The 26,207-nt window shown below is 41.9% G+C and overlaps 1 protein-coding gene and 1 long non-coding RNA gene across 2 annotated transcripts in view; one reads left to right on the forward strand and one right to left on the reverse strand.

Moving 5' to 3' along the window:
* Positions 1–708: 708 nt before the first annotated feature.
* LOC138163140 (protegrin-2-like) overlaps positions 709–26,207 on the forward strand; it is a 29,827-nt gene continuing 4,328 nt past the window's right edge. The window contains exon 1 of the mRNA XM_069090580.1: positions 709–836. The gene's annotated coding sequence lies outside the window, so the exon portion shown is untranslated. The remainder of the gene's footprint in view (positions 837–26,207) is intronic.
* On the reverse strand, positions 1,171–5,614 carry LOC138163142 (uncharacterized). The gene is made up of 4 exons (XR_011168804.1): positions 4,977–5,614; positions 4,773–4,804; positions 4,406–4,469; positions 1,171–1,947 (listed from the first exon to the last, which is right to left on the reverse strand). It is a non-coding gene; the product is annotated as an uncharacterized lncRNA (long non-coding RNA).

A 26,207-nucleotide genomic window follows, 5' to 3' on the forward strand; every position in this document is an offset into this window, starting at 1 on the left:
TGGCTTTGAAAACCCAGATGTTGGTGCTTCTCTCTCTTGGTAGCTAGCACTGTATGTATGCAATTGCCAGATATCTAGAAGCCATGTAGGTCTGTTGAATTGAGTTATTTTTTCTGTGTTTTTTGTTTGCTTATAATTTCTGTTTGTATTTTCTGAAGTTCAGGGTGCTGACTTTTCCTCCTGAACTAAGTGAATGATATAATGATAGTTTGGCTAAAGTAAGATTGTAAACCCTTTTTGAGTTGCTTTCCTTTGAAAAAGCAGATCAAAGAACCTGTACTAGAAGCCATCCTGGGTATGCTAGGGTGCTTGCTGTTAAGAGGCCCCTTCCAACACTAAATAGCTAGCTCCTGGTCCCAGAGGGCTCAGATGTGGGCTAGGTCTGAAAGGCTGTCCTGCCTTCGTCCCCAGAACAATGATCCTGCTACTCCTTGACTTCTGAGCTTCACCATCAGTTTCCTTATACTGAAAATTCCAATTCAGATGAATATGACTTCAAGGAAAATGGGGTGAGTGTCCTGGGCTGGGGAGGGAGTCTGACTCAATGGGTCTCTTTGTGGGGATATTCCTCCCTTGGGGCAGGGAGGGTGCTGAGCTCTGCTTTCCTGTTGCCCTGAGGAAAGTGACTTGTCCAAGATGAGAAGCAGAAAAACCCTCCCAGTGGGCTGGTTTGGGTCAAAGCTTGAGCTTGCTGTCAGTGCTAGCATGTCAGGGGTGGAGGTTACAGACTAGCAGTCCTGAACTCTGTCTGCAACCCTTCACAGCTGGTGAAAGAATGCAATGGAGCCATTACCCTGGATTCTCCCAACCTCTCTGGTAATATTTCCTGTGATGAGGTAAGTGATGGATCCTCCCTGGGGGGCCTGAGAGGAGAGCCCAAATTTTCAGACTCCTCTAGGGGTCTATAGTGGAGACTGCTGGGATTGATATGTAGCTAGAGGGTCTTGGGATCAACTTTGACCTTTCCGCCCTCTTTCCAACCTTAGCCTCAGCCTAGCCTCCCCTTTCTTCTTCCAGATTCCAGGAGGGGTTGTAGATACAGAGGCAGGAGCATTTCTCTCCCACATTCACCTCACTCATCCCCAGCTCTGGAATTAGAGAGGTATCTGACTTCAGAGTCCAAAGGGAAGAGGGGAAATAAAGAAAGCCAATGAGACAGAAAGGATCTAAAGTTCTGTTTCCAAAGAATCAGTTTCAGGATTTTGAACTGCAGGGAGCCCAAGAAATTATCTGGTCCAACTCCCCCTTACCCAATTTACAGAGAAGGAAACTGAGGTTCAGAGATGTGAAATGATCTTACCCAAAAGTCATAGAGTTAACGAATGTCTGAGCTCAAACAGGTCTTCTGACTCAGTCCAACTATCTTGCTAATTCCAAGAGCTCAGTGATGAGATGGAGTAGGGGACCAAGTGTGGGGTGGGCTGGGGGCACAACCTCTGTCCCTGCCAGCCTCTCTGAGGAAGGGGTTCTGAGTTCAGATGTGGTCATGTCACAGGCATAGCCAATGTGACCTGGTCCCAGGCTGTTCCTGGAGGGTAGAAGCTTCAAAGGGCAGGGCAAGGATTTCTTGTTCTCTATATCTTCTGGGCACAGAAACAGGAGAAGGGTGTCCTGGGAAGACTTTTTATCCTTTTCAAAGTGAACATGAAGAAGCCCCTGAGGCTTTAGCTTTTTGTGCTGGGGCAGCACTGGCTTCAGAGCTGCAAGGCTGAAGATTTAGGGATGAGTCCTGGGTCTGTCACCTGCCAGCTGGGTCAGGATCTGTCTCAGGTTTCCTCCTTTCTAATGGGGAGGTTGCAGCAGGTGACAGTGGAGGGCCCTCCAAGCTCTGAGTTTCATGAAGCTCTAAGTCACTCCATTGCTAGAGTGGGCAGGTTTTTCTTCCCTCTTCAGCTTGACCCCCAGAGGCCCTGGACTAAGAAGTTCTGTTTATCTTTCCTCTGCAGCCTGAAAAGATCAAGAGAATTGGACTTTTCAGTTTTATTTGGGGCCTATTGAGGAGACTGGGTGAAAAAGTTAAGAACAGAATTATTACTACAATTAAGAACTTAATTAACAATTTTCTCCCATAGGAGGTGAGAATCCTGTGTGAGATTGAGTCTCAATTTCTGTTTAAGGCCATGCACTCTGCCTTGGTCTCCTTAGATGAATAAACTCTGGTTTTACTCTCTCTGCCTCCATGTTTTCTCACACTTCCACCTCCATTCAGTTCATTTCTGGCTGAACATTTAAGTACTTATGCACTCTTAGACTGCACATAAAAAGATGAATGCCTCCTCAACCCCCCACAATGTCTCCCCTGTAGGAGTTTATAATCTAGGAGGGGTGGGAGTGGGAGCAGGAATGGAAGCACATAATGTAACATGTGGCATTGGGTGGGGACCAGGCAACATCTAGACAAAGTGGTCTAGGAAATCTGAGAGAGAGAGAGATCACTTCATGGTTAGGCCTGTGGGGGGCAAGAGATCTGTGAAGGCTTCATGGAAGAAGTGGGGTCTGAGCTGTGCCTTGGAGGAAGGGAAGGCTGTCATGGGCAGAGATGAGAAGGAATACATTCCAGGTACAGGGAACTCTCTTTGGGCAGCTGAAGATAAGACTATGGAACAGCAAGAAATCTAGTTGGCCAGCAAAATCCTTAGAGCATTATGGGGTGTGGCTTGTAAGGTGGTACAGGTAGGATGAGGCCAAGAGGGTCTTAAATATCAGGTCTTTCCCAGGAGTTTGTAATTTATTCTATAGACAATAAAGAGGCCCTGAGAGTTTTTTTTGTTGTTGTTGTTTGTCTGTTTGGATCAGGGGAGTAACAAGATCATATGTTTTCATTAGGAAGATAATTTCATTAGAAAATTGTGTGGACAATGGAGTGGGGAAGGTTAGGATTAGATGGAGGGGGACCAGTCAGTAAGCTATTGCAGTAGGTGAAAGGTGATGAGAGCTTGCTCTAGGCTGCCAGTTATAGGAATGGGAAAGAGGGGTTGGATGGGAAGGGAGAGCAGGACAGGATAGGAGGCAGAAGTGACCAGATTTGGAAATTGACTGGATGAGGTTCATGGTGGAGAAGGCAGGATGAAAGCTGACTCCATTACCCTGTGATTGTGCTGCCTACTTCGACCCAGTGCTCTTTAGAGAACTCAATCCAGTGATTCTTGTGAGCAAGCCATCTGTAGAGTATGTGGGGAGAGAAGAAAGGAAGACTTGCTCCTCTGAATGGGAATGAATTTTACTAGGAAGAAGTGGAATCATACCCAGATGTCTTATCCCTGTCCCCCCAAACCAATATCACACTAGGACCTCTCAGAGCCTCTCAGACTGTCAGAGATCCACACACAGACTAGGGTGGTAAACCCCTGACTTGCCCTAATATTTACTCATCACCGATTCTCTGAATTAGAGACTCCTTCTCCCTGATCTAGACTTAAAAATAGGCACAGAGACAACAGAACTCCCACGTTTTCACACTCCCCTCTATAGAGAGTCAACTCAAATGGCAGAGTCTCAAAATCTACAGCAGGTTCTTGAGCAGCATCAAGAGAATGAATGTCTGTGAATGTGTGGCCAGTTGTAGCCTGGCAAAATAGTCCAGACAGAGCTGTAAATAGGATAGAGTGGTGGGGTTTTGTCCAGGGAATGGACTTTTAGAGGCATGATTAGTCCCTGTGGCAGTCCTCCAGCTTGTCCCCCCTCCCTCATCTGGGCTGGGGCTGCCACTGATCCTCACCAGGGTCTCACTGTTCTAAGACCCTTCTCCCTGGGCTTATATTCCCAGAGCACTCTGTGTACAAGCTATCCTAACCCCCACTTCATTGCCACATCCTACTAGGGATTGGTGGTCTGGCTAACATCATCTCATTTTTCAGAGCTTAGGGCACAACTGAACCTAGGATAGACTATCTTTCAATCTCAGTTCATCTCACCCCCAACTGAATTTGCCTTGGGCTTAAGATTCCTACTTTTGGGGGCAGCCAGGTGGCACAGTGAGTAAGAGCACCGGCCCCAGAGTTGGGAGACCTGGGATTGATTCCAGCCTCAGATACTTAACACCCACACAAAATAACTGGCCATGTAACCTTGAGCAAGTTACTTAACCCCAATTGCTTTAAAAAAAAAAAAAGATTCCTACTTTTGATTTAGATCCTGTCCCAGCCACTGAGGCATACTGATTTTGTCTTTCAACTAGGCAATCCCCAGATTCTATCACACACATTCAAAATGACTGGAAGATATTCCTTCTTTCTGGAATTTCTCACACTCTGGCATAACCTATGTTTCATAAAGTAGCTGTAGGCGGTAGGGTGACATGGTGGAAAGAGGATTCATATCCAGACTCAGACACTTGATACTACTTGTATGACCCTTGGCAAGTCACTTAACTTTGATTGCCTTGCAAAAAAAAAAAATTACGTACTAGAAGCATCTGTGTCTTCTTCTTCTTTCTTCAAATTCCTTGATTTTGTCTTCTTTTCCAGCACCTAGAATGGTACTTTGCATATTAGAGATACTTAATAAATATTGGTTGAATTGAATAACCACTTGTCAAACATATTATGGGGGATAACTCTGAATTAAATGAAAGACTGAATTATATGGCCTCTAAAGTCCCTTCCTGTTCTGACATTCTATAAATCATCTTACCCTCTAGCCTCCATGCAGCCTTCCTGGGCCATTGGAGCCAACCCTGTTCTCTCCTTCCTCACTGCCTTTGCCCTACTTGTCTTTATATTTAGTAATAATCACTTTTTTTTAAGCACTTTAAAGTTTACTGATCTCCTTACCTGCATTATCTCATTTGATCTTCACAACAACTCTGGGAGATAAGATAGTACAGATAGTATTATCAATTATACACATCAAGCATCTGAGCCTCAGCATCAGCAAGGAACTTGCCCAAAGTCACACATCCAGTAAATACCAGAGCCAAGACCTCAACTCTCATCTCCTGACTCCAGACCAACATTCATTGCATTACACTCATTTACCTTAGATGCTATCCAAATGCCTGTGTGACCAGAGATCAAAATTTCCAACAGAATTCTTAAGTGGTATGCCTCAGACTCCTTTGGGGAACTTCTAAGCCTGACCTCTCCACATAAGAGGGCAGAACTAAGTTCTAAGTAAACCCAGATCACACATCTTTTCTCCTCCCCCAAATCCCCCAGTAACTATTTCTCTGTCTGAAAGAAAGTGATCTGCTAGTGTCTAACCCTCTAATACAGTATCAGAGCAAAGAATGAATGGGACCCTGCAAGATCTCAAAGGGAAGAAAAGAAGGGGAGAGAAAGTGTGGAAAAGCTGAGAGGGGATATCCTGGCCCCAGCCTGACAGAGGGGGAGCCTGAGATCCTTCCAGCCTTATTTCCCCATCCTTCTCTTCCCATTTTCTATTCTCTAGACAAATTGGACTATTGATTGTTCTCCCATTCCAACCTTTGCTCTCTCCCCTCATATATTTGATAGGCCATGCCCTGTGCCTGCAATAGAACTTTCAGTTCCCTCTATTGATGTCTTTCCTTTTCTTCAAGATCCAAGGGTCTTGTCTTCATGAAGTCTCCTCTGATCTTTCTAGCTAGAACTGGTCTCTTCCTTCTCAAATCTTAGTATGCTCTAATTGGCCTCTCCTTGGGTAAATGTAGTTTATGTAACCCTCGGATTAAAGATTATTTACATAAGACTTTCCTCATTGGTAGAGATTGATTACTTGTTATTGCTGTACCTGTGAGATAGGTGGAGTTGGCAAGAGTTTGAGAGAAGGAAATCCTGGTCTTCTGGCTTTTGCAATCTAGAGAGAAAACTAACAACACCCAAACAAACATGATTCTGTATTCTCTCCAAGGAGAGGTCCCTTTAGGGACAGAGAAAGACCAGACTCTCTCTTCTCTCAAGCTCTCTGTGAACTCTGCCCCTCACCCAGGCATAGAACATTGAGTAGTCAATCAATCTCCACCAATGAGGGGATTCTTAAGCAATTGGAGGCCTTTGTCTATAAATACAGCTGCCCTTGGTTTATATAACTGCTGAAACATTGTTCCTTTGAGTATGTATAACCATATCACTCCTCTGCTGAAAACACTTCCAGGGCTTCCCTGATGGTTAGAATAAAATGTAGCCCCCTCAGCTAGCATTTTAGAACCTCATAATATGACTCCAGCACATACATGTTCTGTCTCCAGTAGAGACTAGAATCTGTTTTGGTTTATATATGATAAAGCACTAGGGGTCTGGGTATATTGTCAAAAAAGTTGCTTTATTCAAAAATCAACACAAAGATAATATGGTGGGGGGAGGCTAGGTAGTACAGTGAATAGAGCACTGGTCCTGGAGTTCAAATGTTGTCTCAGACACTTGACACAATTACTAGCCGTGTGACTTTGGGCAAGTCACTTAACCCCAAACTGATCTCCAAAAAAAGCAAAAAAAAATATATGTATGTGTATATATATATATATATATGTATGTATATATATGTATATATATATGGTGGGTAGAAGTAGAGGCAGCCATGACTGTGGCCTGAACAAACCTAGCTATTCAGTCAGGTCTGAGAAGGCCAGGAGGAACAGGTGGGGCTGCCCTCTCCTGCCAACTCCTGAGAACTGGTGAATTTTTAGTGTGAGCCTTTATACCTTATATGTGGGCAAATGCTGTCTAGATTTAAGAATGTGATGGAGAAAATGTTAATGCAGATTAAATTTAAACACTGGCTGTGCCTCTGTTTGGAGAACTGGTTGTTAAAAATTTATTGGCACACCCCTAGGGAGTCCCTATGTGCTTCTCAGAGAGCTTTCTCTCCTCCATATGGATGCTCACCCAGAGACCTATCTGTACTCCCTCAGTTTGAGGAAAGCAAGGGGCCTATAGAGAAAAGCCTTCACCAGCCTTTGCTGAAGTTGCAGGTTTTAAACTCAATTCAGTTCATCTTTTGACCCCTAGGTAGCCAGGGTCACTACTTGCTTCAGATAGGATGAGGTCCCCAGAGCAGACTCTCCTAAATGTGATGAAAAATGACAATCTCATGAAATTACAATTCCACCTCAGACCCTGGTTTTATAGAGGCAGGTACTGTCTGGGAAGGCCTCTTCTAGCCCTTCATCTTGGGGATGCTTACTAACCTTTTCCCCTCTTTAGTTTATGGCCAATCATTTTTCTTCTCTCTGTCCAAGGATCATTTCCTGAAATAGGTGTGTTGGAATTCCTGGGCTAAAAGGCAGTTGCACGGTTCACTGCAAAACATTGCATTGATAGCAGAATGGAAGGTTATAAAGTGGATTCAGAATGAGAGATACTTTTTTTTTATATAGCCAATACAAAAAAATTACTTTGCTTGACTATCCATATTTTTTCCCCGAGGGTTTTGTTTTTCTTTCTGTTTCAGTGGGAGGAGGGAGATGGGTGGGAGAAAAAAAATACTTAATTATAAAAAAGTAAAATGAAATGAAAGTTATATGTGTTTGTGTATGTATATATGTTTATGGGTATATATATGTATATGTATATATACAGATATGTCTGTGTGTGTGTGTATGAAAACAATACCGGATTTTAAGCAAGGCCTATCATGAACCTATCCATACTGTTGGTGCTCAGACCAGGGAGTCTCCCCCTTGTCCTCCTCTGCTTTGGCCATGGGATATCCAGATATATGGGGCAGCTAGGTTGCACAATAGAGTGTCATTCCTGAAGTCAGGGAGACTCATTTTCTTGAGTTTAAATCCAGGCTCAGATACTTACTAGCTGTGTGACCCTGGGCAATTCACTTAACCCTGTTTGCCTTAGTTTCTTCATCTGTAAAATGAAACAGAGGAGGAAATGGCAAACCAGTCCAGTGTCTTTGCCAAGAAATCCCCAGATGGGATCACAAAGAATCAGATACCACTAAACAACAACAATAACAAACATCCACATGTATATGGGCCTATCCAGGCATTGGTAGCTCTTGTTCTGACTGCCCCACATTCTTTTTTTTTTTTGTTTTGCTTTTTGGAGAGGGGAAGGTAAGACAATTGGGTAAAGTGACTGGCCCAAGGTCACATGGCTAGTAAGTGTTAAGTGTCTGAGGCCACATTTGAACTCAGGTCCTCCTGACTCCAGGGTTCATGCTCTATTGGATGCACCACAAAGACACCCCTGACTACCCCCCCTGAACTTTTAAAGCCTTTGTACCAGAGTTTGTTGGCTACCACAATTTCTCAGACTGAGATTAAAATCTGTTCTGTTCTAAGAAAAACAGAACATTCAGAGCCCCAGACTTCCAGTAAGAAATCTCTTTACTGTGGTAGAATATGATTCTTAAGCAGCAGAATAAGCTGTGCAAGTTGGGACAGCACCAGCTGCTCTTTGGAGAGGCCCCTCCTCTCTAGGTGGTCACTCACCTTGAGGTCCACTCCTATGTCCCAGATTATTCATTCACCTAGGGTAAGTGTTCCTCCACAGCTGCTTTTGGGTTAGTTCAATTCTAGCCTCCTCTACCTTCTTAAGCTTATTTATTGTTATTCCCTTTGCATACTATATATTCAGCCAGCAATTAGTTGTCCTACCCAAAGCACCTATCCCTTAAGCCTGGAACTCCCCTTTTCCACATCTTCACCAGTTGAAGAAACCCTTTTCTTTCCTCCTCTCTGAATTCAGGTGCTATAGAAATTCTATAGAAAAACAGCACTTCTGTGCCAGTTATAGGTAAACAAAAGAGGATACGCAATCTTATTGTTAGTGCTTATGCACATTAAGGAAGGAATTTAGTATAGGTAATTTATAGTAAAAAGACTTGTTACTGACATGGGAATTATACCTGAGTCAGCTGCCTATGTACAGTCAGACCAGGGACTCATCAAAGCTAAGATCAGAATCTGTTAAGAAAAACAAAAAGAACAGCAATGAGGAAAAAGATATGAGATACAATTGCAATGACTAGATCCTAAATATTTAAACAAGTAAAACAATGTCTTACCTGGCCATGCCCAGATGTCCTTATATGTAGGCATTCTTCATTCCCTACCACATGGGTCGGGGTAGCCCCCTTTATTGGCTGTGTAGCATCTTTAAAACTGGTGAGAATGACACATTTGTTCTTTCTTATCTACCTTTTCCTGTTCCCTCTGTCCAGAGGATCACATTTCACCTACAGCACTAGACTATGAATGGAAAGAGGAAAGACAGAGCATCAGCTCTGGAGTCAGGAGGACCTGAGTTCAAATATGGCCTCAGACACTTGACATTTCTTGTGTGACTCTTGGCAAGTCACTTAACCCTGATTGCCTTGCAAAAAATGATAATAATAATGTAGCAGAAGCATCTGTTTGGGATGAAAAACCTCATCCAAAATTTAATCACGAACATGGAGATCTCTTAGGATAAGAACAGGAATTTATTCTCTTCCTCCAGGAGAAGAGGGCTGTCTTCCCCATGACTGGTCATGAGGAAGAGGCACACAATGTGTGGTGAACAGAGTTTTTAAACCCTAACACAGCAGGGTCATAGTTCCCACATTGTCCCTTACTCCCACTGGCCGGGAGAAGGGACCCACAGAGGTGGGAAAGTGGAGAAAGGACTGAAGGTGGGGGTCAAAAGACTCCAGAAAGGGCTTGCTGCTGCTTGACAGTAGTAATGGAAGGGGAAGGGGAAGTTAACAATCCAAAACTGTCTGAGAAGTTTTCAGTCCCCCCAGATACATCAGTGTCCTTCTCTGATTCTTGCTTCAAATTCCTTGATTTTTTCTTCTTTTCCAGCACCTAGAACAGTACTTTGCATATTAAAGATACTTAATAAATGTTTGTTGAATTGAATAACCACTTGTCAAACATATTATGGGGGATAACTCTGAATTAAATGAAAGACTGAATTATATGGCCTCTAAAGTCCCTTCCTGTTCTGACATTCTATAAATCATCTTACCCTCTAGCCTCCATGCAGCCTTCCTGGGCCATTGGAGCCAACCCTGTTCTCTCCTTCCTCACTGCCTTTGCCCTACTTGTCTTTATATTTAGTAATAATCACTTTTTTTTAAAGCACTTTAAAGTTTACTGATCTCCTTACTTGCATTATCTCATTTGATCTTCACAACAATCCTAGGAGGTAGTGGGAGGGATGACTTGCAGTGAAGTTTCCCCATTCTGAACACCCTATATACATTCTTATTACTTCCTTATATTTTGTAACTAAGTTCAATATTGCTTACACACACACACACACACACACACACATATATGTAAGTCTTTGTGTATTTCAAGGTAATGTAAACGCTATTGAGTATTAATACAATTGATTGGATTCACTATTGAGACCAAATTAGAGGTGTTTTTAGTTTGGGGAAAGGAATGGTATTGTGAGAGGTAGCAAAGGTTAAGTTTCTATAGAACTGCAAGAATTGCTGAAACAAGACTACTGATAAAAAGTATCAGACAGCAGCCTTGGGAAGAAGTTTGAGTTCCCAGAGAACTCCTAGATAATACTAAAAATGAAATAATGTTGGCAGCAGCAGGTGGATTTGACCAGTCAGAAAGTAGACAGCAGCCTTGGGTCGCTCAGGCCCAGATAAGGACACATCTAGGTTGGACTGAAGGGGGTTCAGTATTCTGAGGTTGTTACTGCACTTGTGTAGTGGACCTCATATATTATGTATGTTATCTAACAAAATTAGAGTCTCATTAGTAATAATTAGGTTAATGTTTGGGAGGGGAGGGTAACCCTTGCTTATTTAACCCAGTTTCTGCTTCTGTACCTTGGCCTCCTCTCTCTCCCTGCTGTCCCAGAGACGGGACTGCCCACTTCTCACGAGATTCTAATAAAACTACCTTCACTTTGAGAGGTCTCTGAGTAGTCAATTTGGGTCAGGGTCTCAGTACCCCACACGGTAGCTAGGACAGACAGTATTATCAATTATACACATAAGGCATCTGAGCCTCAGCATCAGCAAGGGACTTGTCCAAAGTCACACATCCAGTAAATACCAGAGCCAAGACCTCAACTCTCATCTCTTGACTCCAGACCAACATTCATTGCATTACACTCATTTACCTTAGGTGCTATCCAAATGCCCAGAGATCAAAATTTCCAACAGAGCTCTTAAGTGGGATGCCTCAGACTCCTTTGGAAAACTTCTAAGCCTGACCTCTCCACATAAGAGGTCAGAACTAGGTTCTGGGTAAACCCAGACCATACATCTTTTCTCTTCCACCAAATCCCCCAGTAACTATTTCTCTGTCTGAAAGAAAATGATCTGCTAGTGTCTAACCCTCCAATACAATATCAGAGCAAAGACTGAGTGGGACCCTGCAAGATCTCAAAGGGAAGAAAAGAAGGGGAGAGAAAGTGTGGAGAAGCTGAGAGGGGATATCCTGGCCCCAGCCTGACAGAGGGGGAGCCTGAGATCCTTCCAGCCTTATTTTCCCATCCTTCTCTTCCCATTTTCTATTCTCTAGACAAATTGGACTATTGATTGTTCTCCCATTCCAACCTTTGCTCTCTCCCCTCATATATTTGATAGGCCATGCCCTGTGCCTGCAATAGAACTTTCAGTTCCCTCTATTGATGTCTTTCCTTTTCTTCAAGATCCAAGGGTCTTGTCTTCATGAAGTCTCCTCTGATCTTTCTAGCTAGAACTGGTCTCTTCCTTCTCAAATCTTAGTATGCTCTAATTGGCCTCTCCTTGGGTAAATGTAGTTTATGTAACCCTCGGATTAAAGATTATTTACATAAGACTTTCCTCATTGGTAGAGATTGATTACTTATTATTGCTGTGCCTGTGAGATGGGTGGAGTTGGCAAGAGTTTGAGAGAAGGAAATCCTGGTCTTCTGGCTTTTGCAATCTAGAGAGAAAACTAACAACACCCAAACAAACATGATTCTGTATTCTCTCCAAGGAGAGGTCCTTTTAGGGACAGAGAAAGACCAGACTCTCTCTTCTCTCAAGCTCTCTGTGAACTCTGCCCCTTGGTTTATATAACTGCTGAAACATTGTTCCTTTGAGTATGTATAACCATATCACTCCTCTGCTGAAAACACTTCCAGGGCTTCCCTGATGGTTAGAATAAAATGTAGCCCCCTCAGCTAGCATTTTAGAACCCTCATAATATGACTCCAGCACATACATGTTCTGTCTCCAGTAGAGACTAGAATCTGTTTTGGTTTATATATGATAAAGCACTAGGGGTCTGGGTATATTGTCAAAAAAGTTGCTTCATTCAAAAATCAACACAAAGATATATGGTGGGGGGAGGTGGAGGCAGCCATGACTGTGGCCTGAACAAACCTAGCTATTCAGTCAGGTCTGAGAAGGCCAGGAGGAACAGGTGGGGCTGCCCTCTCCTGCCAACTCCTGAGAACTGGTGAATTTTTAGTGTGAGCCTTTATACCTTATGTGTGGGCAAATGCTGTCTAGATTTAAGAATGTGATGGAGAAAATGTTAATGCAGATTAAATTTAAACACTGGCTGTGCCTCTGTTTGGAGAACTGGTTGTTAAAAATTTATTGGCACACCCCTAGGGAGTCCCTATGTGCTTCTCAGAGAGCTTTCTCTCCTCCATATGGATGCTCACCCAGAGACCTATCTGTACTCCCTCAGTTTGAGGAAAGCAAGGGACCTATAGAGAAAAGCCTTCACCAGCCTTTGCTGAAGTTGCAGGTTTTAAACTCAATTCAGTTCATCTTTTGACCCCTAGGTAGCCAGGGTCACTACTTGCTTCAGATAGGATGAGGTCCCCAGAGCAGACTCTCCTAAATGTGATGAAAAATGACAATCTCATGAAATTACAATTCTACCTCAGACACTGGTTTTATAGAGGCAGGTACTGTCTGGGAAGGCCTCTTCTAGCCCTTCATCTTGGGGATGCTTACAAACCTTTCCCCCTCTTTAGTTTATGGCCAAATCATTTTTCTTCTCTCTGTCCAAGGATCATTTCCTGAAATAGGTGTGTTGGAATTCCTGGGCTAAAGGGTAGCTGTGAGGTTCATTGCAAAACATTGCATTGATAGCAGAATAGAAATGATGGAGTTCAGGAAGTCCAGGAACCCCAATATTCAAAGTCCCTGGAAAGCAGTCTGGAATGAATTCACAGACTCAAGCATTCTCTAAGTAAAGATTTATTGTTACACTATTCAGTGGGCAAGAGTTCTTAGAGAACCTGCAACCTTAGAGGGGTTATATTATAGTTTATATGGGATAACTATAGTAAAATCTGTCCCAAATATGCTAATAGATGAGTAAGGGTGGGATTAGGGAGCAGTTAAGGAGTGGTCAGTTCTTAAAGGAACACACACTTTTAATATCTACTGTGCAGGCGTATTGCCCAGAATTCACCAGGAGATAGGCCAAAGTGGGGCTGCATGGAGGTGTGGTTTTAGGCTTGAAACATCACTAAGTCGGGGCGGCCAGGTAGCACAGCGAGTAAGAGCACCGGCTCCAGTGTTGAGAAGACCTGGAGATCAAATCCCGGGCTCAGACACTTAGCACCCACCCAGAAACACCTGGCCGTGTAGCCTTGAGCAAATTACTTAACCCCAATTGCTTAGGGGCAGCCAGGTGGCTCAGCGAGTAAGAGCACCGGCTCCAGTGTCGGGATGACCTGGATCAAATCTGGGCTCAGATACTCAGCACCACACCCAGAAATAACTGGCTGTGTAACCTTGAGCAAGTTACTTAACCCCAATTGCTTTAAAAAAAAAAAAAAAAAAGAAACATCACTAAGTCAGCTACTGATCAGGGCTGACCAAGCTGCCTCCCATCAATGTGATGTTTGACAAGATGGATGTTGGGAGTATACATATGTCCCAAGCTAATGAGGGATTCAGGATGTCTATAATGAGCTAGGGAGTTACTTACAGATAATCTAGTGAAGGATTCATAGGTGTAGCTTGTTATTGTACCGAAGGGAGATAAACATTTGTTTGGGGCTTGCTCTTGAATGGTTGCTAGGCAGAGTACTGGCAGGGGGAGAACCGGGCAGAAATAATGCTCTGAGGCTAGGGAGAGATGTGATTTACAAACTGGGGTTCAAGCACAGGCACCCAAGCACCCCATCAGAAGGTTATAAAGTAGATGCAGAATGAGACATAATATTTTTTTTTATATAACCAATACAAAAAAATTACTTTGTTTGACTGTCCATATATTTTCCCAAGGGCTTTGTCTTTCTTTCTATTTCAGTGGGAGAAGGGAGATGGGTGGGAGAAAAAAAATACTTTGGAAAAAAGTATTGGAAAAATTTAAAATAAAATGAAAGTTATATGTATTTATGTGTATGTATACATATATGTGTGTATACATGTGTGTGTTTTGTGTATATATATATATATATACATGTGTGTATGTGTATGAAAACAACACCAGATTGTGACCAAGGACTTCCATGGACCTATCCACACTATTGATGCTCAGACCAGGGAGTATCCCCCTTACCCTTCTCTGCTTTGGCCATGGGATAGCCGGATATATGGGGCAGCTAGATAGATAGGCAGCACAATAGAGTGTCATGCTTGAAGTCAGGGAGACTCATTTTCTTGAGTTTAAATCCAGGCTCAGATACTTACTAGCTGTGTAACCCTGGGCAAGTCACTTGACCCTGTTTGCTTTAGTTTCTTCATCTGTAAAATGAACCAGAGAAGGAAATGGAAAATCAGTCCAGTGTCTTTGCCAAGAAATCCCCAAATGGGGTCACAAAGAGTCAGACACCATTGAACAATAACAATAACAAACATTCACATGTGTATGGATCTATCCAGGCATTGGTAGCTCTTGTTCTTCTGACTACCCCACATTTTTTTTTCTTTGCTTTTTCGAGGGGAGAAGGCAGGGCAATTGGGTTAAGTGACTTGCTTTATTGGCTGTGTAGCATCTTTAAAACTGGTGAGAATGAGACATTTGTTCTTTCTTATCTACCTTTTCCTGTTCTCTCTGTCCAGAGGATCACACTTCATCCACAGCACCAGACCATGAATGGAAAGAGGAAGAATAGAGCATCAGCCCTGGAGTCAGGAGGACGGACCTGAGTTAAAATAGGGCCTCAGACACTTGACACTTACTAGCTGTGTGACCTTGGGCAAGTCACTTAACCCCAACTGCTCTCCAAAAACCAAAAAAATTTAATTCAATTTAATTTTAAAAAAAGAAAGAAAGACTACCTTCCCCTGCTTCTCTCTTTTACCCTAGCTCAGAAAAGTGGGCCTGGGGATGTTTCTGTTCTGTTTCATTTGTCCTCAGTTTTCAGGTACAGGCAGAAACTCCACTGGACTGGGAAGTTGAAGCCATAATAACCTTGGATCTTCAGCGGGGACTGCAGTTGGGATGTTGCAGACAACCATCCTAGAAGGGAAGCCTTGAGAAGTCAGGGCTTCTGGGACTTGAGCCCAAGAGGTGTTTTGGACTTGAAACTTAAGACTGTTCTCTAAAGGAACTGATTTAAGCTATGAATCTAAACCCTGTTCCCTCCCCAGAGAATGATGTGGTATAAGAAAAGAGGAAGATTACACCTACTATGTGTTGGGGGGCTAAGTTTATATTTTTATAATCATATCATTTGAAGTAAATGTTCCTTCATAAAAGCTAGTGTGTTAGTGGCTCCGTGATACCAGAAACCCCTCTACATTTAAGGAAACATCATTAATGGGGGCTCATTTGCAAAGAGCCTAGATAGTCCCCTCACTCTGAAGGGTACCAGAGAACCCTGGGGGAGGAATGCAATGTAACCTCCTTGGTCTTTAAGCAGTGGGAAGTGAGGGTAGCAGTGCTACATAAGTAATTAAAAATAAGAAATAGGTATCAGAAATGACTGACACTCACTACAATATCTTCCAAAAGATTGAGCCGCAGAAATTAATTGCCTTAAAATGGAGACTAAAAGAAATCAGGAAGCATTTTAATGAGCACATATATAACAATACTTTCCGAAAGATGATAGATGAAAAAAAAAAATAAAAGATGATAGATGGCTGCCAAAAGCAATACCAAGTTCGAATATAAACTCATTCATAAAATCTTATGAAGATTTCAGAGCAGAGAGAAACAGAAGACAAAACCAGTTTAAAGAAAGTGTAGCAAGAAATTCAAGTGAAGTCCTCCCAAGGGTATTCAAAGATGAAAATTTAAGGACTACAAACAGAAAAAAATGGGAAAAGATTTGCAAAAGCCATTTTAACAAACTTATTTTTTTCCTATCAAGGACAATGGAAACCCCTATCCACACATTTGGTCCCTGACATGACAGTCCCATTCATATATTCTTTTAAAGGAGGTAGAAATGGTACTAAAGAGAATAAAGACAGGAAAAGCAGCTAGACTGAACCAAGTACACACATATACCACACACACACAGTGGACCACATCTTTACCATCTCACAATTAACTAAAAAATGTAGAGGATGCAATTTCTCATTGTACTGATTGTTTATTAAATACCCCCCCCCCAATTTTCATTAAAACTGAATGTTACCTTTTAAGTCCTTTGCAGTAATGTTTCTCCCACCCCATTGAGATAATTCAGGATTACTTGAAAGGAAGTAACTTTGATCAGTCAGGTGAGGAATAAAGCAGGGGAATGTATGCTCTGCAAAGGCATTTGACACTCAGAGGCAGATCTAGCTCAAGAATCCAGATTGAGGAGGATCTCTGTGGATGGCAAGGTCTGTCTGATGCTCAGACATTGTGTTGAATATACCAGGACATTCTATATCTTCCTGGAAGACATCTGTGATCACTCAAAGGAGGTTGGCCTGTGTTTGTGACTGAAGAAAGTTTATTGCCCAGATATCAACACACATCCAACACCTATGGAGCTTGACCAAAAGTGTGTATATCTCATCCAGGCAGTAGGGATGGACAATGAATGAGGCTCAGAGGTGTAGGAGAAAAGGAGGCTGTATTACTTTTTTGAAATGGTAACACTTTCTGGAAATTATAAAATTCTTTTCCTAACCCCAAGGCCCATCTTTTCCATACTGACATTTTTAAAAATTTTTTTTAGTTTACATCATTCATTTTCGCAAGATTTTGAGTTATAAATTTTCTCCCCATTTTTCCACTACCTCCCACCCCAAAATAGTTACCCCAGTGAATATCCCCTCCCCCAATATGCTCTTTCCTATATCTTCCCCCATACCTCTCCAATTTTCCAGTAGGGCACGGTGGATCTCTATGCCCCAGTGCCTGTATAACTTATTTCCCAGTTACATGTAAAATAATAGTAATAATAGTACACACACACACACACACACACACACACACACATATGTTTAAACATTTAATTTTAAAACTTTTCATTCCAGATTCTTTCCCTTCCTCCCTTATCACCCACCCTTACTGGGAAGATAAGCAATTCAATATAGGTTGTACATGTGTAGCTAAGCCAAACATTTCCATAGTGCATATATTGTAAAAGACTGACTATATTTCCCTCCATCCTATCCCACCCCCACTTGTTCTAATCTCTGCTTTGATCCTGTCTCTTTTCAAAAGTGGGTGCTTCCAACTTCCCTCCCCCCGACCTTTCCCTCCGTTTCATCATCTTCCCTCTCATCCCCTTCCCCCCTACTCTCCTGTAGGGCCAGATACCCAATTTAGTGTGTATGTCATTCCCTCCCTAAGCCAAATTCAATGAGAATAAGGTTGGCTCACTCCCTTTTGCCTTCCTGTTCTTCCCCTCCATTGTAACAGTTTTCCTTTGCCTCTTTTATATGAAATAATTTACCCCATTCTGTCTCTCCCCATCTCCTCTCCTCTCTCACCTCTTAATTTCACCTTTTAAGTGTCATCCCTTCCTATTAATTTGGTCCTGTGCCCTCTGTCTATGTATACCTGTACACATATATACACACACTCACATATGTATTCATATGCACATATACCCTCTTATATAGACATATATATGTATGTATACATATATGTATTTCTATTCTCTTCAACTGTTTCTCATACTGAGAAAAGTTTTATAACTTACAATTATTGTTTTTCCATGTAGGAATATAAATAACTCAACTTTGATAAGTTCCTTATGATTTCTTTTCCCTGTTTACCTTCTCATGCTTCTCTTGCTTCTTGTATCTGAATGTCAATTTTTCTATTCAACTCTGGTTTTTCATCAAGAATGCTTGAAAGTCCTATATTCCATTGAATGACCGTATTTTCCCCTGAAACATGGTACTCAGTTTTGCTGGGTAGGTGACTCTTGGTTTTAATCCCAGCTCCTTTGACCTCTAGAATATCATATTCCAGGCCCTTCAATCCCTCTGTAGAAGCTGCCAGATCCTGTGTTATCCCGATTGTGTTTCCACAATATTCGAATTGTTTCTTCCTGACTGCTTGTAATATTTTCTCTTGCTACTTGTATCTGAATGTTAAATTTTCTATTCAACTCTGATTTTTTCATCAAGAATGCCTGAAAGTCCTATATTCCATTGAATGATCATATTTTCCCCTGAAACACGATACTCAGTTTTGCTGGGTAGGTGATCCTTGGTTTTAATCCCAGCTCCTTTGACCTCCAGAATATCATATTCCAAGTCCTTCGATCCTTCAGTGTAGAAGCTACCAGATCCTGTGTTATCCTGATTGTGTTTCCACAATTTTCAAATTGTTTCTTCCTGGCTGCTTATAATATTTTCTCCTTGATCTGGGAATTCTAGAACCTGGCTGTAATATTTCTAGGAGTTTTCTTTCTGAGATCTTTTTAAAGAGGTGATCAGTGGATTCTTTCAACCTCTATTTTGCCTTCTGGTTCTAAAACATCAGGGCAATTTTCCTTGAAAATTTCTGGAAGGATAATTTCTAGGTTCTTTTTTTTGATCATGGCTTTCAGGTAGTCCAATAATTTTTAAATTATCTCTCCTGGATCTATTTTCCAGGTCAGTGGTTTTTCTAATGAGATATTTCACATTTCCTTCTATTTTTTCATTTGTTTGGATCTGTTTAATAGTATCTTGATTTCTCATGAAGTCACTAGCTTCCATTTGCTCTAATCTAATTCTGAGGTAATGATCCTCTTCAGTGAGCTATTGAGATTCTTTTTTCATCTGACAAATTTGGCTTTTTAAGGGATTCTTCTCCTCAATGGCTTTTTGAGCCTCTTTTGCCATGTGAGTTAGTCTATTTTTAAGGTGTTATTTTCTTCAGTCAGGTTGTTGACTCTCATTTCATAATTTTCTTGCATCATACTCATTTCTCTTCCCAATTTTTCTTCCACTTCTCCTATTTGGTTTTCAAAATCCTTCTTAAGCTCCTCTATGGCCTGTAACCAACTCATATTTTTCTTGGAAGCTTTTGGTGCAGGAGTTCTGACTTTGCTGTCTTCCTCCTGTTCCATGCTTTGATCCTTTTTGTCTCCTAAATAGGAGTCTAATGTTGGATTGTTCTGCTTGCTTTTCTTCCTTTGCTTGCTCATGTTGTCACTCAATTACTTGACTTTTGAGCTTTTTGCCACAGTAGAACTCTGCTACCAGAGAGGGGAGCTTTGTCCCAGTTGCTAGGGTTTTCCCAGCTACTGGAGCTTCAAAGAGGCTGCCCTCTCTGGCAAACTGGTCATGCACCCCAGGACCTCCACCCTAGACCACAATCCAGATCCAAGCAGGTTAAAGCAAGAGCAATTATCCCTCAGACTGGTCACTTGGTCCCCCTACAATCTATAGACCAGGAGCTGAAGGAGCCATGTGGTGGCAGCTGCATGGCCACCATGCCTCAGCTGTTTCTCCCTCCAGGGGGTAAAGACCAGACCACATTCCTGAACTCCCGGATCCCAAAGTCCACACCATATTGATCTCTCACTTTGTCCTTAGCATCTATGAGCTGATAATTCTGGAAACCGCCACAGCTGCTGGTGATCCGAAGTCCCTCCAGCCAGTGGCTGGTTGTGGCTGCCCTGAGGCTAAAACATCTAGCTGATACAGGGCTGGGTTCGGCTCCTAGAGCACTGTGCTGGCCGCTTCCTGCTGGCCTGCTGGGCTGTCTTCAGGGGGAAGTTTGCTTCTCTGTGTCATTTTGTGGGTTCTGTATCTCCAAAGTTTGTTTAGAATCATTTTTTTACATGAATTGGAGGAGATGGAAGCTGGAGCTGTGAGGAAGTCCTGTTTCTACTCCGCCATCTTGACTCTGCCCCCCTACTGACATTTTGACATTCTTGCAATATGATAGCAAAATGTAGAATTCCACTGTATCCAAAGAATCAAAACTGATCATACACAGGGTAACGGAGAAGCACATGGTGGGCATGAGGAAGCAATGCCATATGCCCAAATGAGGAATTCCAAAGAAGAACAGGGACAAAAAGCTGCCAACACGGGCTGGTTAGTCACATGACAAGCGTGAGGCACAAGAAGAAATAGCCAGAAGGTGTCACTGGTATCTTTGCAAGGTCAGAAAAGACTAAAGAAGACTCCCTGCACATTCTGTATATCCCTTTGTGACAGACTTCTGGGATTACATACTTAAGATAAGCCAATACTGATAGGTCACAATCTGTACTTTTTGAGGGAATTCTCAAAGTAATGGGCTTCTAGATCTATTTTAAATATTTTGGTTTACTTCACCTGGCCTTTGATTCTTGCTTTAACTTGATCAGCACATCAGTCAAAAAAGATCTTGGGTTCAAGTTGGACTTCCTTTTCCTTACCTCCACATCAAGCCTCCTCCTAGCTCCTGATAGAGTATTTAGGGTATTTGGGGGGTGGAGTACCTGAAATAATTTTGGAGACAGAGACTTACCAACAGGGATGTAATATGATCATTGATGAAAATCTAACAGTTATATAGGATCGAAGGTCCTTCTGTATCTCTTTCTTAGTTGACCTCCACACTCATGTAGGTATCACCCCTTATTTCTACTTCTCATCAGACATAGTTTTCCTTCAAATCCAATCCTTAATCTAAATTCTTCAGTAGAGACATTTCATTAAACCTTTGTGGGTGGAAGAAAAAGACCAAAGGGGCTTGAGGAAACTGCCCTCAGAAAGGAAGCACTCCAGTATTTTAGGCTCAGACTGTGGCTAGGTTTATTGGTCCGCATTCACATGGTTCCTCCCCTACTTTTTTTAGAAATTATAGAGTACAAATCATTATTTTCTCCTTTTTTCATCACCAACCACCCCATGGCAGTTCCAGAGATGAGAGAGAGAATCTTTGTCTCTTTGGTGAATATATATTGTAGTCTATCTCCCACTCTTCCCTCCTGTATGTTTTACCATTCATTGACATAGTATACACATCACCCTCATAAATCCAGGAAATTGTTCCAACACAATTATTCCTTCCACATCACACCTCTCCCCATTGTGGTTTCTATATATCTGGGTTGGTGTAAGAAATGAAATGGGAATTTATTGGGAGTTTTGAGGAAGCCATAGACAACACATGGAGGCTAGCAGATGACACAGAAAAACGTTTAGAAACTCAGAAATGTATAAGATAGATGTATAATGCTGTATGATAATAACCCATATTTTACAATAAGGTACTGTAAACACCTCATAAAAGAAAAAGAAAAAATCAACCTTCTTTTGTAGTATGAAGGGAGGACTAAAAAATTTTACTCAGATTTTCCATATTGCAGAATCCATTGTGTTCCTAATTCCCATGTGGAAGGGATAACTGTATTTCCTCTTTGAAGGACAGACTGGTAAAAAAAAAAATCCTTCTTTGGGGGACCCATTGTGGGAACCTATAATCCCTCTCAGGAATCATACTCCTATCTACCTAAAGAGGATCTTTTTGAGTCTTGGTTAGGATGTGACAATAGTTTAAGACATCAGTGCCATGAAATCCATGAAGTCTTTCATAACCTCCCCATCCTGAAGCATTTTATTCCCATCTCTCCTTGGTCCCTAACACACACTACTTTTGTTATACTTATTAGTGTATATACAACTCAATTCAACAGACATTTATTAAATGTCCTACTATATTCAAGGTGCTAGAAGATGTGGGGGGAAACCAGGACAAAAATGCTACTGGGGGACAAAACACTTACCCAGATGGGAAATGTATATAAAATATTTATTTTGTATATAAAATAATATATTTCAGGTGGGAGAGATTCCTAATGTGTCTTTGTTGCTTAGTCATTTTCAGTCATGTCCAATTCTTTGTGACCTCTTTTTGGGGTTTTCTTGGCAAAGATACTGTATTGGTTTGCCATTTCCTTCTCTAGCTCATTTTATAGATGAAGAAACTGGGGCAAATAGGGTTAAGTGATTTACCCAGGGTCACACAGCTAGCTGATGTCTGAAGCTGGATTTGAAGTCAGGTTTTCCTAACTCCAGGCCCTGTGCTCCATCCGCTGGACCACCACCAAACTTGCCTGCCTATTATGTCTAAGTTGGCACAAATGGGAGGTGTGGCTAAGTACTACTCAGGATGCAATATCCACATGTGCCACCAGATGGCACTCCAAGCTTAGGCTGCTCCTGCTTTCTTCCGCTGCCCACCAGCAGACAGCTTCTAGCTTTTCCTTTTTCAGTGCTTTCCAGGGTTGCTAAGGGATAAATATTTCCAGTAATAATTCATAATGTTAGTTGGTTGTTTATCCATTTCTACAGGGTCTTTTTTTTTCTTAAAGCAATTGGGGTTAAGTAACTCGCCCAAGGTTACACGACTAGTTATTTTGTGTGGATGTTAAGTATCTGAGGCCGGAACTGATCCATCCCAGGTTCTCTCGACTCTGGGGCCGGCACTCTTACTCACTGCGCCACCTAGCCACCCCCATTTCTACAGGATCTTAAGCCTTTTCCCAACTTCCTGTGATCCTGAAAGATTTATTTACTCACATCTAAATAAAATGTAATCTTCACTACAATAAAAATAACATCTATAATGTGAGCTTTAGAATTCTACAGAATGCTGGCTAGGCTTCCAGCACTCCTGCTATGGTCTGGAGATTCAAGTTCTCTTCATACAGTCTTCTGCACCTGATTTTCCATAAGGCACACCCAGGAAATCTTTTTAAGTGTCCCCAAATGGTCCAAGTCACAAGGAAAGGAGAAATCATCTCCCTGCCCTCAACTCTCAGGCAAAGCACTCTCAACTGCTAGCCATCTCTAGGTGAGTCTGTCATCACATCTCTCAGTCAGCTGACCCAGGCCATATGGCCAGTGTCTTTCTCTGCCTCTCCTTTAGAGATATCACAGTCAAACCCTTGGAGTCATAGTTAACAGGTGCAAATGCCCAAAGGGCAACTGATTTTTGATGTCTTCAAAAGCTTTTAGCCTTTTCCCAGGGTTCTTTTTCTCCAGGTTTGGTTGTAGGGTCCATTAGGGGATGGTGGCCCACAAAATATGTGCTCCTAAGTTAAGAAATGAAGTGATCAAATGGGGAAAAAAACCTTATAGCCATTTTTTTTTCTGGTAAGGGTTTGGTATTCAAGCTTTACAAACAACTAACATATCAAAATTATCATCGAATCCATGGGAGCTGATGCAAGTACCAAGAAAACAGACATAGAGAAGAGAAGGTCCAGGGTAGGATCCTGGGGTATACTCATTTGTAAGGAGCAGAATACAGATGATCAACATACAAAAGAGACTACGAAAGATAATACAACAGGCAGGAGGAGAACCACAACAGAGCAGTATCACAAAATGCCAGGGAAGATAGAACATCCAAAATACAGTATGACCCACAGTCATATCAGCCATGCCTTGTATTCATGCCCTAAGCTCAAGCCTCCTGAAGAGCCAGAGTAAGCTTCAAAATTCTGTCTTTTCAAAATCTCTCAGTGGCCTGGCATCATTTGTGATCTCTATTATTATACTTACTGTAATTTCTTGAGGCTTCTGAGCTCCATAGTTCTCATCTCTGTGGTTGCTGCAATCAAGATGCATTCAGGGCAATCCGGCCTCAGACACTTAACACAAAACTAGCTGTGTGACCTTTGGCAAGTCAATTAACCCCAATTGCCCTACCTTCCCCCCTCCAAAAAGCAAAAAGAAAAATCTAAAAAAAAAAAGATGCATTCAGTGCAGAGGACAAGTAATAGGTACTTAATTGTAAGGGCTAATCCTATTGGAACTATATTTCCTAACAAGAGAGAGTCTGGAAAAGTCTCAAGTAGGAGTTGACAACTGAGATATTCTTTGAAGGATCCTACAAGAAGAAAGTGAAGAAGGAGTATATTCTAGACATCAGTAACCCCTTATGCAAAGACACTAAATTAACAGATGGAATGCTGTGTGTGGAGAACAGCTAACAGGCCAGTTTGATTTGTGAAAGGGAGAAATATGAAATAAGACTGGAAAAGTAGGTGGGAGCTAAAATATGGAGAGGTGTAAATGTCAGGCTGATGAGTTCATATTTTATCCCATAGGTAAGGTAGTAGGGACTGGAGAAGGATATGACAAACCGCTCTAGTGTCTTTGCTAAGAAAACCCCAAATGGGGTCATGAAGAGTTGAGCATGCCTGGAATGACTGAACAACAGACAATAACAAGGTAATTGGGGGCCAATGAAAATTCATTACTAGGGGTATGGCAGGTGGTAGGTTGTGAAATGATCAGATTTGCATTAGGAGAATACTATTTTGGTAGATATATGAAGGATAATTTGGAAAGGGAAGAAACTGGAGGCAGGAAAACCAATTAGGAGGTCATTTTAATAGTCTATGCAAAAAAAAATGATGACAGACTGAACTAAGTTAGAGGTTGGATGAGTTGGAGAGAAGAGATGTGGTGAGAAAGGTGTTCTGTAGGTAGAACTAAAAAGTTTTGACAACTGATTGGTATGTGAATTAAGGGAGAAAGAAAAGTCAAGGATCTTTTAATTAGTCAATCAATCCATCAACAAGCATCTATTACATATCTACAACATGCCAGGAATGGTTCTAGGCAATGGGGAAACAAATATCTGGGAGTCTGCATTCTACTAAGGTGATAGGACACATTTACAGAGAAGTACATTATAGAGTAAATCAAATGACTACATTGTGACTTGTGGGGAGACACTAATAACTGAGGGAATCAGGAAAGTCTCTTGATGGACTTGGGACTTGAGTTGAGCCTTGAGGGAAACAAGGAGCTCCAAGAGGCAGGGATGAGGGGAAGGATTATAGACCTTGGGGATAATCTGTGCCCAGAGGTAGGAGGCTGGAATGTCATGTGGGGAGAGCAATTAGTAGGCCAGTTTGACTAGAGATCAGAAATACTTGAAGAAATGTAAAATGTGATCAGTCTGGAAAGATAAATTGGAACCAGAAAGTAAAAAGTCTTTTGGACCAAAGAAAAGAATTTGTATTTTATCCTAGTGGCAATAGGGAGCTGCTGAAGCTTCTTGAACTGAGGAATAACAGATTTGTGCTTTACAAAGGCAATTTGACAATAGGTGGAATACATAATAGGTGAGGGAGGGGAGAGACTGGTGGTGGGAAAACTAATTAAGGTGCTGTTGAAATATTCCAGGGAAGGGGCGGCTAGGTGATACAGCGAATAGAGCATTGGCCCTGGAGTCAGGAGGACCTGGGTTCGGATCCGGCCTCAGACACTTAACACAAAAGCTAACCGTGTGACCCTGGGCAAGTCACTTAATCCCAATTGCCCTCCAAAAAGCAAAAAGAAACATTCTGGGGATGGCTAGGTGGCGCAGTGAGTAGAGTGCTGGCCCTGGAGTCAGGAGGACCTGACTAACTAACAGATTTACCAAGATGATCATTGAATCCATGGAAGTTGATGGTGACTACAATAATGGTGTGAATAAGAGGTCCTAAGATATAGGGAAATACCTTACAGAAGAGAAGGCCCAGGACAGAATCCTGGGGTATGCTTATATCTAGGGGCCAGGATATGTATGATGAACCTACAAAGGAGAGGAAGAAAAATAATGTGATAGGTGAGAAGAGATCCACAGAGCAGTATCACAAAACACCAGAGAGGACAGAGTGTCCTAGAGAGGGGCATCAACTGTGTCAAATATTGCAAAACATTCAAGAAAAATAAAGCCTAGGAAAAGGCCATTGAATTTATCAATAAAGTGATCTTTGGCAATTTTGAAGAGAGTTTTGCAGTTGAGTGGTAACAGGGAAATAAGATTAGAAGGGATAGTGGAGGTGATCCAGAGAGAGAAATAATGACCTCTGAGTGGAAATTGAAGTATATTTCTTTATTTTTCTTGCTTTTTTGTGACATGGCTAATATGGAATATGTTTTGCATGATTTCACATGTATAATGGATATCATATTGCTTGCCTTCTAAATGGTTGGGGAAGAGGTGGGAGGGAGGGAGACAATTTGGAACTGAAAGGTTTTTATTTTTTAAT

This window comes from Petaurus breviceps, unplaced genomic scaffold, assembly GCF_028583685.1.
Source record: "Petaurus breviceps papuanus isolate PSGF00001 unplaced genomic scaffold, PetGlider_PUasm1.0 187, whole genome shotgun sequence".
In the NCBI taxonomy this organism is placed as follows: domain Eukaryota; kingdom Metazoa; phylum Chordata; class Mammalia; order Diprotodontia; family Petauridae; genus Petaurus; species Petaurus breviceps.